At 38.0% G+C, this 16,735-nt stretch overlaps 1 pseudogene; it reads right to left on the minus strand.

The window, feature by feature from the left end:
* Window positions 1-1,535: 1,535 nt before the first annotated feature.
* LOC127791182 (GDSL esterase/lipase At4g10955-like) lies at window positions 1,536-3,341 on the minus strand (annotated as a pseudogene).
* Window positions 3,342-16,735: the final 13,394 nt, after the last annotated feature.

A 16,735-nucleotide genomic window follows, 5' to 3' on the forward strand; every position in this document is an offset into this window, starting at 1 on the left:
TACCTTTCTAAACTTTATCGCTGGTCACTGGCTCTCCCATCGGTCTCTTGCTTACTACCTCTCTAGCTCTCTCAATGAGTTGACTACTTCAATTGCCAAGAAAATTGCAACTCTTCACTTCCCAAGGAATTTTGTTTCCATAATTTGAAGGAAAATCCCATCACACAACCATAAATGGCAAAATGAGTTGTCTGGAAAAGAATGACTGTCAAACACTACACAAGTGAAAAATTGAGTGGAAAAAAGGCATTTTTCTTGAAACAAAAATGGCTATCAAACGAGGTCTTAATGCATAGTTACTGATTCATTTTAACTATGCAAATTTCTCATGGGATTACTACTGTGCAATGCATGAGTTCCTGGTAGGTTCTTTAATATATATTACATTTTTAAGACTAATGCATGAGTTTTCAATATTAATATATTTATAAATAAATATAATATAAAAATGGTTTATTAAGAAAATGAATAAACCATGCATTATCTTGAAAATGTATGGTTTATTAATGCTGTTTTCCTTTTAAATTGTATTATATATATAAGAGTGTATTTCATTGCACACATTTAATATAGAAAATGTGTAATTATTACATATATTTTTTATGGAAGCAATCAAACACTCTTAATTTTTTTATGAAAAATATGTGTATGGTACAAATATTTAAAGATTTTTTCTATAGAATTCATTTTTCAGGAGGTGAGATGGTTTTTGTTTTTCTAGACAATCATTATTTATAATTAAATTCTAAGTAATACAATCAAATACACCCTAATAAATAAATCATTTAGGGTGTGTTTGATAGCATTTAAGTGGAAAGGAAAATATTTTCCAACTTATATGAAAAACAAAAATTATCTCCCCCTTGGATGGAATTTTCTATGGAAAAAAGGTAAAAACATGCTTTAATGATTGTACTATGAAATTGAATTCTATAGAAAATATAGTGTGTCAAACACCAAAGATGGAATTCAATTTTTTAGATGAAACATTTTCCATACTATCAAACACACCTTTAGAGTGTGTTTGATTGCACTCATTTATCATAAAAAATATGTAATTATTATATATATTTTTTATGAAAATAATCAAATAATTTTAATTTTCTATAAAAAAATATGTATATGGTACAAGCATTTAAAGGTTTTTTTCATGGAATTTATTTTTTAAAGGATCATGCTACATGTACACCATTTTTGTACATCTTGGGCTACACAAGGGGTATTATGACCAAAATACCTTGCGCCTCTCCATGCGCCTCACGCGCCTCTATGCGCCTCATGAGGGGTTTTTTGTCATAATACCCCATTTTGTAGCCCAAGATATACAAAATGGGTGTACCAATAGCATTTTCCTTTTTTAAAGGAGGGGTGGTTTTTGTTTTCTACACAATCATTACCTAGAATTAAATTCTAACTAATGCAATCAAATACATTTTTATTAATAATTTTGAAAAAGGGAAAACAACTTTAATACAAATTATTATTATTTAAAAAAAAAACACCGCATCAATGATTTCGAGAATCTTTTCTGCATGACAACTTCGTTCGTTCAACATTAATTATTCGAACCGGTGCGGCTTGAATTGGCACTGAATATTAGGGTTCAACCATTGATCAATCCCATGATCTCGCATAAACCCTTTGGAGGGGCTGAGATTTACAGTCAAATCAGCCGAAGGAAGGAGATGCGGCGGCTCCGATGGATCGTTCCCCAGCAAGCCGGACAACAAACTCACAATCGAATTTCCCGTCCCAATTCTCGCAATCGCTCCAAAACCGTCGTCCACCATCTTCTTTCTGTGCTCAAAGTACTCAATATACCCCGAGCAGAGCGGATCCGACGGGTTCACAAAAAGGTATGGAATCCACCCAGATAATATGGAAAACGAGTTATTTTGGGGCCTCTTCACGGACGCCGCAATTCTGGCCTTGATTACACTGCTCGCGAAACGGAGGCAGTACCTGACCTTCTCGTTCTTGATCCACTCGATCGGTGCCGACGGGAACGGTGGGTTGAAAAGGTAGGTTTCCAGTAAGAATCCCTTCTCCGCCATTTTTTTTCCGGCGAGAAGGGCCACGGCGGCTCCCAGAGAGTGGCCGGCCAGCCAGACGCCGTCGGGTCTGGCATCAGAGACTAGTCTCTCGACGGCCCGCATTGGGAGCTCGAATCGGCTCGTTTTTTGGAGTTCGCATTTGATCAACTTCCAATCGTGCTTGAGGTCCTGGCATATGGTGCCTGGCTCGCGGATGTTGCCGCGAAACGCGAGAACGTATCTTGGAAGGTTTCAGGGATATGAAAAGGGAGATCGGTGCTCGTAGACGGCGGGAAAGATGGAGCCATCGGCATCGTCAGCGAGGCTTTCGATTTGGTGGAAATGAAAGAAGACCCACCACGGAGGAGCAAGGGCATGTGGCCCTTGGCGCTTCTGCTGGCGGTCGCGTTCGAGAATGGAGACGCCCTTAACCAGGCTGGCGGCAATCGACCTGCAGTGGTGTGGGTTTGTCCTGCAACAGTTTTAACATACATATATACAAGTTCAGAAGTTCTCATGGCTGCTCTATTTTGCGCTCAATTATTATGTCTCTTCAAATTTACACTCTACCTCCTTATAAGTACGTACGCAGTTAACAGTACTCAGGAAGGAAATTAAGAATGTACAAATTGATGGATGATCATGTCTTCTAATTTTAGAATAAACCTTTTAATTAATTGTTTTCAATAACAAAATATATACATGTTGAACTTAAATTATTGGAATGTTGTTTGCTTGTCTCAAAAATAAATAAATTAAGTTACCAATTATGGAGGCTTTAGTTTTGCTCAAATTTAGGTAATTAAAACGTCTTTAAAACTTTCTTGACATTTAAACTAATTAAGTGCGGACAACAAACTGTGACAAAAATTTAGTCTGTATTCGGAAACAATTAATGATTATTATCCTTATTATTTGTGTTTATACAAATTACTTGTGCCCCTTGAATTGAGGCATCAAAACTTTTGAACAAATTTTATTTAGTGTATGTAGTCATTAATTAATTGAAAGGTAAATAAATACGTACGAAACTGCATTATTCCTTCCTTCCTTCCTTCTATTATAATTATGTTTGAACTTTGAAGGCTGGGGCAGGCTAGCTAATTATTAATTAAGGTCTTCTCAAAGGAAAACTAATTAAGGAAATAATTAAAAGCTTCCTTCCTAATTAAACAATATTCATTTGTTTGATAGATTTATAGATAAGAAAGAGATTAATATTGGATTGACAAAACCTTACCAATCAACAGCAGTAGTAAGGTGTGATGGGCCTGAAAGATCGAAAACATCCCGCTGGTCACAGGCCATGAATAATATTCAGATGAATGCTCCGAATCCGATCCCTTCTGCTCTTATCTTATTCCTTCTCTTTTCTTTCTAATTATCCTTAATTTTCTAGCAACACCAAAACATCATTATTAGATTCATATCAATTATATAAATTTCGACAACAACTAAGAAATTAAATTTCTAGTCTATATAATAAGTAGTGAAGAATTATATTTGGCAAATTCGAATAATTAATTAGCAATATATATATATATATATAGCTTCCCAAACCTACCTGTGAACTCCTTAATTCCCCAACTTATATAACTCGATCTGCAACTACAAGAGAGAATGAGGAGGAGGAGGAGGAGGAGGAGACGACGACTTGGTGAGGAGGAGGAAGAGCTAAGCCTTTATTTATATGTCATGCACAAAGCAGCTGTATGGGCAGAGGCGCCAGGTTCCAAGGTCCTTCGGAGTAAATGACTATTTCTCTAACCATCGTCTTAGTATAATATTATGGATGAACTCAAGAATAGTCAGCGATGTCTAGATGGGTATATTTGATTGGAATTGTTTTTTATAAAAAAAAATCACATCAATAGAAATTTTTTTATGTTTACATGCATGTTTAATTGCTTAATATTTTCTATGAAAAACTTTCATGATAAGATACATTGAAGCATGTTTTATCCCATTTTTTCATAGAAATTAAATTGCAACTAGGAGGAAGGTGAGTTGTTTTTCATAAAATTGGAAAATATTTTCTTTTTTTATATTTTTTCAATCAAACACATCCAATTTTTTTTATGGAAAATGAGATAAAACATGCTTCAATGTGTTGTACCATAAAAATTTTTCCATAAAAATGTTAAGCAATCAAACATGTATGCAAGCATGAAATTTTTTTCATTAGTGTGATATTTTTTATGAAAAATAATTTCAATCAAACCCACCCAAATTTCAACTTTCGAGGTGTTTGATTAGCCAATTATTTTTAGGCAATTTGTTTTCTAACTTTTGATCATGTAATCTGAAGTTCCCACTTTTGTTAGAAATAGTTTTCTCATGGGGGTAGTTTTAATTTTCTAGGGAATTCACCCACCGCGCATTGCCTCAACACTTTCTGTCCACTCAAATTTCATCTCGCATTGCCAATTTCCCTAGTGTTTTTCTCTCCCATTCGGCGCTGGCTTTGTCCCCTTCTTATTTGTCACCATCCACTGCTGAATACAAGCTCTGGTTTCGTGTTCGTCGCCATCACCGCAAAAGACCATCTCCGATTCCAAGTTCCAGATCGCCGGCACATTTTCATCTTCTTCCACGATAAGGTTTCCAATTTTGGTCTCTATCCAGTGACCCTTCCCCTTCGTGTTCGTCACTATCTCTACCGAAATCAACCTCCGATTTTGACTTTCAGATCGCCATTCATCTTTATCTTCGTCCACGGTAAGCTTTTTGGCCCTTCTTTTTTGGTTTTTGGCCACCTTCCAATTGACGATCGACGCCCATCATTTTCTAATTTTACATTTTACTTTATCCCTTTGTTTTCAATATCCATTTTTACCTTTTAATTGATATTATGTTCACACAGTTTTTGTATCTTATGTAAAGATGGCTAATTCTATGAAAAATTAGTGACAATCAAACATTAAAAACTAAAAAAATATAATAAATTTTAGATAAAAAATCAAGTCAATCAAATACCATTAATTAATAATTTTTATATAAATTATTTTTAAGTAATTAAAATTTTATTTTATTTTCACACTTTAATTCAAATGCACCCAAACCATAAGGGTGCGTTTGATTGTAATGGTGAAATTTGAGTGGAAAGAAAATGAATTTTAGGGAATTGAATTATAGGAAAAATGAATTTCTGAAAATTAAAAGTTTAATCTGTTTTATTAGTATAATATTTTACCTACAAAATTATGTTATTTTCTATCTTTTGGTGTTTAATTGGTAATATTTTTCATAGAATTTGATCATTTTTTTGGCATTTCGTGTTTGATAGGCATTATTTTTCATGAAAAATGACACATTTTCTATGGAATTCAATGGTGAAAATGTATTAAAAATATTAAATCTTGTACAAAAAAATTAAAATAATAATGTATTTTAAATTAATTAAATAATTTAAAAGATAATACACTTATCATTAATTAATAAAATCAAAAAATATTATATCTATAAATAAATTTAATAAATAATTTTTATAAATTGAAGTGACATGTATAAATTCATAATAATTTTATCTAAAATTAATAACAGAGACTAACTATTATGAAGTATTGTTAATTTTAAGTAAAATTATTATATATTTATGTGTGGCAACTAAATTTATAAGAATTATATATTAAATTTATTTAAATATTAAAATAAATACAATTTTATTAAGAAAATAGAGCATAGAGGATGAGGCGGCAAGCAATGAATGAATGAATGGGAATGGGTGTAGGAGTGGGATGCGTTGACTCCGGCTCAACTGACTTGGCCGTTGTACGTTGCATCGAAGCCTGAAAGCAAAAGCAACCATTATTCATTCATTCATTACATCACGTAGGCCTCTCCCGATCCCACGTCTTTGATGCTTTTCTTCTAGTTCGCGTTGACTCCGGCTAAACTGACTTGGTCGTTGTACGTTGCATCGAAGCCTGAAAGCAAAAGCAACCATTATTCATTCATTCATTACATCACGTAGGCCTCTCCTGGTCCCACGTCTTTGATGCTTTTCTTCTAGTTCGCGTTGACTCCAGCTAAACTGACTTGGTCGTTGTACGTTGCATCGAAGCCTGAAAGCAAAAGCAACCATTATTCATTCATTCATTACATCACGTAGGCCTCTCCCGATCCCACGTCTTTGATGCTTTTCTTCTAGTTCGCGTTGACTCCGGCTAAACTGACTTGGTCGTTGTACGTTGCATCGAAGCCTGAAAGCAAAAGCAACCATTATTCATTCATTCATTACATCACGTAGGCCTCTCCTGGTCCCACGTCTTTGATGCTTTTCTTCTAGTTCGCGTTGACTCCAGCTAAACTGACTTGGTCGTTGTACGTTGCATCGAAGCCTGAAAGCAAAAGCAACCATTATTCATTCATTCATTACATCACGTAGGCCTCTCCCGGTCCCACGTCTTTGATGCTTTTCTTCTAGTTCGCGTTGACTCTTCGACTAAACTGACTTGGCCGTTGTACGTTGCATCAAAGCCTGAAAGCAAAAGGAACCATTATTCATTCATTCATTACATCACGTAGGCCTTTCCCGGTCCCACGTCTTTGATGCTTTTCTTCTAGTTCGCGTTGACTCCGGCTAAACTGACTTGACCGTGATGCTTTTCTTCTAGTTCGCGTTGACTCTCCGGCTAAACTGACTTGGCCGTTGTACGTTGTATCGAAGCCTGAAAGCAAAAGCAACCATTATTCATTCATTCATTACATCACGTAGGCCTCTCCCAGTCCCACGTCTTTGATGCTTTTCTTCTAGTTCGCGTTGACCCCGGCTAAATTGACTTGACCGTGATGCTTTTCTTCTAGTTCGCGTTGACTCTGACTAAACTGACTTGGCCGTTGTACGTTGCATTGAAGCCTGAAAGCAAAAGCAACCATTATTCATTCATTCATTACATCACGTAGGCCTCTCTCGGTCCCACGTCTTTGATGCTTTTCTTCTAGTTCTGGTTGGCCAATTTGACCACTGACATAGAGAATATTCAAACTAAAATGTATTATTTATTATATATAAAATATGATTAAAATAATTTAATAATAATACTAATATAACACAACAAGATGAGAATAATCTTATAATATTCCACAAACAAACACTTATCTTATTTATAATTTTAAAAAATACAAAATAAATTACCAATTGCCTTTCTCAATTGCCAATTGTCAAGAAAATTCCATCTCCTCCCCCATAAAAATTTGATTTTCATGATTTTAAGCAAAATGGCCTCATGTGATCCTTAATAGAAAAATAAATTTCCTGAAAAAAAAATTATCAAACAAGACAAAAATTAAAAAATAAATAAAAAAATGACCTTTTTCTTAAAAAATTTAGACTATCAAAACCGCCCAAACCATAAGTTGAATGAATTGCCGAGAACATACCTCGTGAAGGGTGATGATGGCCCACAAAGGCTGGGGCGTGACAACGCCTCTCTTACGCCATTGCGGCGACTGCCAATTAAATAAATTTATTCAAAATGGCAGTACCCGTACGCCCACCATTTTATATTTGTATTATTATTATTATTATTATTATTATTATTATTATTTCTTGAGCCCTCGAAATTCAAAATCAATGTCTAGCTTTTGGTTGTTAACGGAAAGGAATATCATAATCCGTACAAGTGATGTGTACGCTCTACCTTTTTATTTATGAAATTGATCGGAAATTTTGACTCCTCTTCGGAAGATCATTTTGAGGCCACATGAACATCATCCATACTGGATAATGTTATACAATTCAGTTTTCTATGTATTTCTTGTGAGATTATAAAATGTCATATTTTATATTTATTTAATTTTTTATATTTATTTAATGTCTAAAGATATTCATTATTTTATATTTTAATTTTAGATACAAATTGAAACATTACGTACAAAGCGAAGTTAATTGGACAATTTTGAATAATTTCAACATCACTTTATAATCTATGCGTAATTTTCTCATTCTATCTCCAATTGAGGTGATTCAATGGAAAAAAACTTCACAACTTTTATATTTTGAATTTTGAGAGATATTGTGTACATCAAAGTCAAAATTGGGTTTGAAGTTACTACATTTGTACTATTGATGTTCTAAAACTTTCTTAGCCGGCAAGTCTAATACTCAAATTTGATGGGGTTTATTTTTTGCAATTTTCAGATCTAAGAAAATAAGAAAAATTGGAGCAGAAGCCACGAGAAAATCGCAATTGGTGGACTTGAAGGCCCAAATATATTATTCTAATCGATTGAAGTTCAGGTGGAGCCTATGAAATTAAAAGGAAATGGAGAATTGAAGTTATTAATTAATTAAAAGAACTGGCAGCAAACAATTGAAGAGTCCCAGAAGCTGCGAAGACTCCAATTCAAATTGAGGAAGCTGCGAAGACTCCAATTCAAATTGGAAGTGCAATTTAAGAGGGCCCATAAATATGGACGGCTAGGGCGTCGCATATGAATGTATATATATTAATAAGACATTAATAAGAATGAGACAATTAGAGATTCACGCGTTAAAGGGGGATTAGCAGCAAGTGACAGATTTACCTAGAATTAAAGGATGCCTCACATTTCCCTTTTTTCTTACTTCTCTTTTCAATTTTCATTGTAGACCTATGTGACTAATTTTTTATAATTGGTCAAAGGAAACAAAAGTCTCAGAATTAATAAAACTATGAAATCTAATTTTTTTTTTTATTATTCCATTTATACTTTGAGTATCAGATCTTTTTCTATACTTATTGTTACGGGTATTTCTCATTCTACTCTATAAGGGCTGGATTTAACTCGGTGGGCTGGCCCAACCGCTAAAGGGCCAAGAGGCCTCAGGCTAAGCCCCTCAGAGCGAGCTCGTGCATGACTGAAGCCCAGGCTGGTATAACAACACCTAGCGAGCTCCCGGTAATGCCTCCAGGTTATCAATATATTTGGGCGAGCTCCCAGCACTCTTGCAGCTTGGTAGCTTAGCCAACCAACTCGTATTATAAGAAGGGTATAAGCCCTGATGCGCTAATGGGCCAGGGACCGCCCCAGCTAGACGGCTCAGGCCCATTTTCTCAGCCCATCTGGCCAGCCCATGCCAGTCTCATCCTAGCATTTTCCTGATAACATCATTACCACCGTGCCTGGGTTTTCGCACGTTCACCTTAAGATCCTATCCTCATTAATGACGGGTCCCATCGTTATTAATAACGGATCCCATCCACATTAATGGAGGTTCCATCGGCACCTTTCTGCTGCATGGACATCCTTCGCCGACACTTGGTATTCTGTCCCATCTCCTGCAGCAAGCATGCTACACATGCAGGGGGACACCTCTTGCTATATATCGGCCAGCTCTTTTGAGATCCAGGTAAGAGACTTTTTATCTACACCAACTTATCAAGAAATCGAACCAGACCTCTCATACACATCTTTCAGATCCACTGCATCACTGCGGGCCAACGAATCACGGTCGACCAATTCTAATCGTCGACATTTTGGCACTAGAAGGAGGGCCCGCTTTGGTCAGACATCAATGTCGAAAACAAGAAACATGAGAGGTTTCAGAGCAACTACCAACCGACCTGTGAATCATGCCGATCGTTTGCCAGGAATTTCGTAAGCTGGGGGCGTCATAGCGTTCGCCTCCAGGCCCCTTCCAGCTGAACCCACCTATGGCGTCCCCATGCGGTGCCCCTACCCGCCCGTGACTCCTACCACTGATGCGGAAGTGACGCAGATCTGGCAACAACGTCAAGAAACTTTGGAAAATACTGTCATGCAGCTCGCTAATGCAGTCAAGACACTAGTGCATGTGCAAGCCTAAACAGCACAGGCTTAGGCTGCTGCTTCTCGACCCCTGAGTGAAAGACCCCCTCCAGAAGAAAAGGAGGCCCGAAGGCACTCGTGGCAAGTTAGGTCGGTCTGCTCCTCCAACCAATGCTCTCGGGAGGTGGAAGAGCGGCGGCTCCATGATGAAAAGCTGAGAGTGCACCTCATCGAGCAGAGGACCGAAGTAAGCCCTGGTAGAAATGGCCATGAAGACCTTCATGAAGGAAATCACCGACTTGGGAATCCATGACGTGGGGACCCCTTGGTTAGGATCAGCAGCAGTCACGCTGCCCACCACTACTCCCCTGATCGTGCAAATAGGGTGCGACCCACCCCGCTAGATCGCTGTCACTTAGATCAAGTCACCGCACGAGAAGAGTAACTCCTTACCAAGCGATCGGCGAATAAAGACCCTATAGTGGGGGAACTGACTGCACTCTCACCCTGCAATTAAAACACAATAAAAACAAATCATAATAAAACTTTTATATTTTTTTTTTATTTTAGTGAGAGGTTTATACTCGCCAGTGTACGAGTGCAGTTGTAGTCCAAATTTAAATTTATATTTTCTGGATGAATCCAGGTCGTCCACTGAGAGATTTATTTATGGCAAAAGAAAAAGAATGTCACACACACGCACACGCATTTGGACAAATTGACAACAAGATTTTTTATGGTTTTATTTTTAGACAACAGATACTAGAAAATAAAGTAAGGCAAAAATTGAAATAAACATTAAACGTAAAAATATGAATTTGAATAGTGCTTGAGTTAAGACAATTTCAGTGCCAACCCGTTGATTCCCAAATATTAGCATAAAAGATTAGCAACATTAATTTAATTTCAGATATGAGGATTTGTTATTAAATGCAATTAAAGATAATGATAGCTTTAGTTTAAGCAATCCCCATACATGATATGCAGGATTCTAATTTAAGAAACTACCATAAATTTAATTACAATTAATACACAAAACAACTAAATTAATCATCCGGGTTTGGGTATGATAGCGTTTCCAGTTCTAGTAACTCTCATACATGGCATGAAAGCTCTAAGTTAGGCTTACACTCCAATCCAAACCTAGTGATTTTTTTAATAATTAATACACACTCATACTGAAATTTAAATTAAGGTTACTTATTTAAAACGCAGCTTTCTTTGGGAATCATTGGCGTTGGACACTGTCCTTGCCTTAACCCAAGATTAGATTTAGCTACTCATCTCCATTAAATTAATTGACAGGAATTTAAATGACATAATTTAAATAACATAATTTAAATGACAGGAATTAAAATAGAAGAAACTAACCGGCCATTTAGGCGGTAGATAATTAAAATACAAGAATTAAAATTGCAAGAATTTAAAGGCATAAACTAACCGTCCATTTAGGCGGTGAACAATTAAATGATAAGAATGAAAATTGCAAGAATTTAAAGGCATAAACTAACCGTCCATTTAGGCGGTGAATAATAAAGTAATAATAAATGACATAAGAATTTAAAAGAAGAAAGGAATGAAGTAAGATCACAAGAGAAAATACTAAAGAAAATGAGAGAGAACAAAAGCAATTCTCAAAGAGAGAATTCTAAGGAAATAACTAAACTTTTATTCAAGAATAATAATCACACTTACAAATGCAATCAAGTGATCTATTTATAGGCCACAAGATGCAATACAAACCACACAATTTCAATTATTCAACTAGACATAATTATATCTAATGGGCACTCACACACTTAAAGTTAAATGGATTTTAGCTATAATACACACCTAATATTAAATGGATTTTAGCTAAAATACATACCTAATAAAGCACTCATAAAGTTAAATAGATTTTAGCTATAATATCCACCTAATAGTTAAATGGATTTTAGCTAAAAAACACACCTAATAAAGCTCTCACATAAAAAATAAAAATAGATTTCTATAAATTGATTTTTAATCTTCATTAGGATTAAAAATAATCCTTAGGCCTTCTCCAAATAATATTTTCCATGGGTTGCTCAAATTGGGCCTTAATTCTTCATGGGCTTGAATTCTTCATGGACTTGATTTCTTCATGGGTTTGATTTCTTCATGGATTTGAATTCTTCATGGACTTTAATTTTTCATGGGCTTGATTTCTTCATGGATTTGAATTCTTCATGGATTTGATTTCTTCATGGGCTTGAATGCTTCATGGCTAAAAATAAAAAAAATAATTTAATATTATTAATAAATTATATATTATATATATGTATTACACATAGCACACATATATATTAGATTATATTATATATATAGTACATGCATGCATATAATGATGTATATGTATTATATATAATTTTATATATTATTATTATTTACTTTAGAACTTCATTTAATTTATCTTTCAATTTAAACTTGCATATAACCATAAAATATATATTAATATCTAATTTAAACCATATTTAAGATCGAAAGAAGGGTATAATTATAACAAAATTTTTACAAAATTAACCACTAATCAGGAACTGCTGCTGAGAATTCAACAGTTGGAGGCTAGATATGGGGCGTACGATCGAAGGGAAAACTGCGAGGAAAGGACCCCATTCACCAGGGAAATTAAGTTGGAGCCCCTTCCTCGCAGATTCAAGGTCCCCAGCATCCCTCAATACAATGGAGACAGCGACCCTTATGACCACCTGGACGCTTTCGATGTCCAGATGGACCTACAAACTTCCAGTTCATTAGCCAAATGCCAAGCTTTCCTTGCGACCCTGGGAGACATACCCCGGGCATGGCTAAGAAGGCTCTACCCCCACAGTATTTGCAGTTAGGAAGAATGCCAGAACAAATTCGTGGATCAGTATAGGTCGCTTCGAAGGCAACTCGCCCCAACATGCCACGCTACGATTTTCCAACGATCTAACGAATCTTTAAAGGATTACATAGAAAGGTTCAGGCGAGAGGTAAATAATGTGCAAAACCCTTCTGATGAAGGTATCCTGATTGTGATCTCTGCTGGGCTTCGCAAGGACGAGAAGCTCTATGAAAGCATTTACAAGTCCCCAGTAAGAGACCTCGGAGAATTTTTCGAGCGAGCCGCAAAGGAGGTCCGGTGGGAGGAAGCTTTCAATCTGAAAAAGCCCAATGACCAAAAGAAGGGGAGGATCATACCAGCTAGAACAAGAAGAGGGGCGACGAAGAACCTCACAAGGAAGGGCAGGGGTAAGGCCCCGATGATCAGACTGCCAAGAAGGCAAGATATGGGCAGGGAGTCGAACGACTAGCCCGCCAAGATCAGTACGAAAATTATAGTGTTTTGTCTGACTCCCAGGACAGGATCTTCGCCACAAAGCATAACAAAGAAGACTTTGGGAAGCCTAACCCTCTAAGGACTCCTGACAAATACAGAACCAAGAGCAAATTCTGCGTCTATCACAACAAGGTGGGGTACACTACATTCGAATGCTGGGCGCTAAAAGACGCAATCGAAGAACTAATCAGGAGAGGTCGACTACGTGATTATGTGATGCGCCCTAGGGATCAACAGTCCAAGCAGTCGACTACGTGATTATGTGATGCGCCCTAGATATCAGACTCAACCTCCTCGCGTTCCTTGAGACCCGAACCTCGACATTGACCTTCATCTACTCGATCTCTTCCTCTGCCGCCTTAGCCCGATGAACGGCCCTGTCCAAGTCACCCCGCGTTGTAGTTAGCTCCGCTTCAACTTTATTTAGCTTTGAAGTCGCCTGCGAGAAAGCTGACTCATACATCCTTTTCTCGGGCCCAACTCGTCTTCGGCCTCTCTCTTAGCCCTCTCGGCGTCTCGTACCTGATCTTCTAAGCCCTCGACCTTGTTTCGATACTTCTTGGATTCATCGGTCACGAAGGCCAAATTCTCATCCAGTTTCTTCTTCTCATTCTTCAGTGCCTCCACGGCGTTCTCAAGCTTCTCCTTTTCCCTAGAGAAGCGAGCTCTCTCTTCCTTTTGCTTGAAGACGCCCAAAGAAGCCTACAAAGTTCAGAGGTCAGTACGTTCAGAAAGAATGAAATTAGGAGTTACGACAACGACCAAAGAACCTTACCAAGAGGTTGTGGCGAGTAACATAGTCGTCGAGTGCCTTGATTGATACCTCCCTCATGTCCAAGTTCTTGGCATAATTACCAAGAACCTTGTTCAAGTTGCTGAGAAAGGAGGCGAAGTACGTCCCACCGGCCATAATTGTAGAGCCGCTCAGCTCTGCAACAGTGTCCGTCCTTTTTCTCTTGTCAGCCTGAGCTTGTTAAGTGACCTGCGGGATCAGTGGAGTTTTCTTTTTACCCCCGAGAGCCTCCTCGTGGACCACTTGTTTCCCGCGGTTTACGACCACTACGTCAGTCCCAAGCTGCGAGAGGGTACCTGCGGGAACCGATTTTGAGGAGGCCGCCGCCGTTGATACGGGATCGAGACTGGGCAAACTCGCAAGGTCGCGGCTCGCACCTTCCACTTCATTATGAACTCCCGCCCCTTGAGCTTTTGCAGGAGAAGAGGCAGCGCGAACAGCCTTAGGCACACTCGAGATCGCGAGGGCACCAGGTCGTTCGAGCTGAAGCCTCATCACTTGTGGCAATGGTGGCGGGGCCGCAACGGTGTCTTCGCCACAGGTTCCACTTTCCCTACCCGGGCTCCCACTGAGATCAACTATGTCCAAGGCTGACCCTATCTCTCTCTGGCCTCGAATTCCTATGTCCCCCTTTCTGATTTCTTTGAGATCTAGGAAGGAGCGAGCTGGTAGTCTCGGAGTAAGCAATCGGTGAACTCGCAGTCGTCCTCATCTGTCTTTGCCTTGGAAGCCTTTTTTAATCCGTCTGCCTCAGGGGTGGTCAGCTCGGGCTTCCCACCAGCGACATCTACAAAATCAAGACAGAAAGAGATCTGTTAATACAGAGTAAACAAATCAATTACGGTCATTAGGGCAAGCTAAAAGACCACTCACTAGGTACAAGGACGAAACTGAGATTGTTAAGGTCGTGAAGAGAGGAACAAGAAACATAAAACCACTGGGACTTGTAGTCCCTTACGTTGGATCTGCCTTTTGCCTTCCCTTGAGGCAAGAGTTCTTACAATCGAACGAACGAGTTTCCATGTAATACAGCCCGTCCTTTGTACCCTTGAAAGAATAAAGGTACCTAAGGATTTTAGGGGTTGGGAAGAACAGCTCGTTCTTTCTGAAAAGTAAAGCTAAGGAGGTTATTTGAGTGTAAGAATTAGGGGTCAGCTGAAAATGGGCAAGTTTTAAATCATTTAGAATGGCAACGAGGTAAGGATGGAGTGGGAACCTAAAGCCAAACTCTAGATGCTAAGAACTAATGGCCACGTATCCTGCGGGAGGGAAAGCTGCGTGGTTGCCAGGCGAGGGCACCATGAGACTAGTGCCGCAGCGAAGTCTATATTCTGAAGCGCACGATTCAGCTTGCTAAACGTCATCTTCGAGGGATAACTCTTGAAGACCTCATGGGTTGCGCACTCCTCGGAAGCTCACATAGTAACTCCAGGGGTGACGCATTAAGGAATTCTCTCAGCAACCTCGGAGTCAGATGACGTCACGCTTCGAACAGTTCCCTGCAGCACCCTTTCTCCATCCCCCGACAAGTTAGAAGTGTTGTCATCTTCTAACCTGAGGTTGCGACGCTTCTGACCTAATGTAGACATCTAAAAAAAAAAAAAAAAAAAAATCAGAATGGCGAACCAAAAGCTCCTAGAGACACTTCTTACCTATCAGGCCGCGTGCTTCGCAACAGGGTATGACTCATAAAAAAAAAAAACAGAAGAAGAAACAACAGCCGAGGTTTCTAAGTTTAATGAAACCTTTTGAGACGAGCAAGGACCATTCCTATGAGACGCACCGCCATCGCCGAATGGCGTGACATAGAGGCCGAATCAACGGAAAGAACGAGGATAAAGACGAAATATACCAAAGAAATACAAGGAACTTATAATTCTCCAACGGGTGGCTACTGAGTCCAAGGAGAAAAAACCAGTTGAAGAATGAGGATGAAGAAATTTCAGAACCAACAATAATGAAGCCTCAGAATCGGGAAGGAAGCGGTTTCAGGAGCAAGGGATGTCTTTGAAATAATCCGATAGAAAGAAGGGAAGGTAAACTCCTCTTCCCCATTTTTTCTATTATTATTTATATAGTTCAGGACACACCACCGTTGAATGAAAAAACCGACAAGCTTCCCCAGATCCAATGGCAGCGCAAAAAAGTGTGGGACCTACGGATATGATGATTGAGCGGTTGTGGGAAACGTGCGCATTAAATGCGCCGCAAACAAGACATATGACTGCACTCTCACCCTGCAATTAAAACACAATAAAAACAAATCATAATAAAACTTTTATATTTTTTTTATTTTAGTGAGAGGTTTATACTCGCCAGTGTACGAGTGCAGTTATAGTCCAAATTTATATTTTCTGGATGAATCCAGGTCGTCCACTGAGAGATTTATTTATGGCAAAAGAAAAAGAATGTCACACACACGCACACACATTTGGACAAATTGACAACAAGATTTTTTATGGTTTTGTTTTTAGACAACAGATACTAGAAAATAAAGTAAGGCAAAAATTGAAATAAACATTAAACGTAAAAATATGAATTTGGATAGTACTTGAGTTAAGACAATTTCAGTACCAACCCGTTGATTCCCAAATTTTAGCATAAAAGATTAGCAACATTAATTTAATTTCAGATATGAGGATTTGTTATTAAATGCAATTAGAGATGATGATAGTTCTAGGTTAAGCAATCCCCATACATGATATGCGGGATTCTAATTTAAGCAACTACCATAAATTCAATTACAATTAATATACAAAACAACTATATTAATCATCCGGATTTGGGTATGATAGCGTTTCCAGTTCTAGTAACTCTCATACATGGCATGAAAGCTCT

The sequence above is a fragment of the Diospyros lotus genome, chromosome 1, assembly GCF_014633365.1.
Source record: "Diospyros lotus cultivar Yz01 chromosome 1, ASM1463336v1, whole genome shotgun sequence".
Taxonomy (NCBI): Eukaryota; Viridiplantae; Streptophyta; class Magnoliopsida; order Ericales; family Ebenaceae; genus Diospyros; species Diospyros lotus.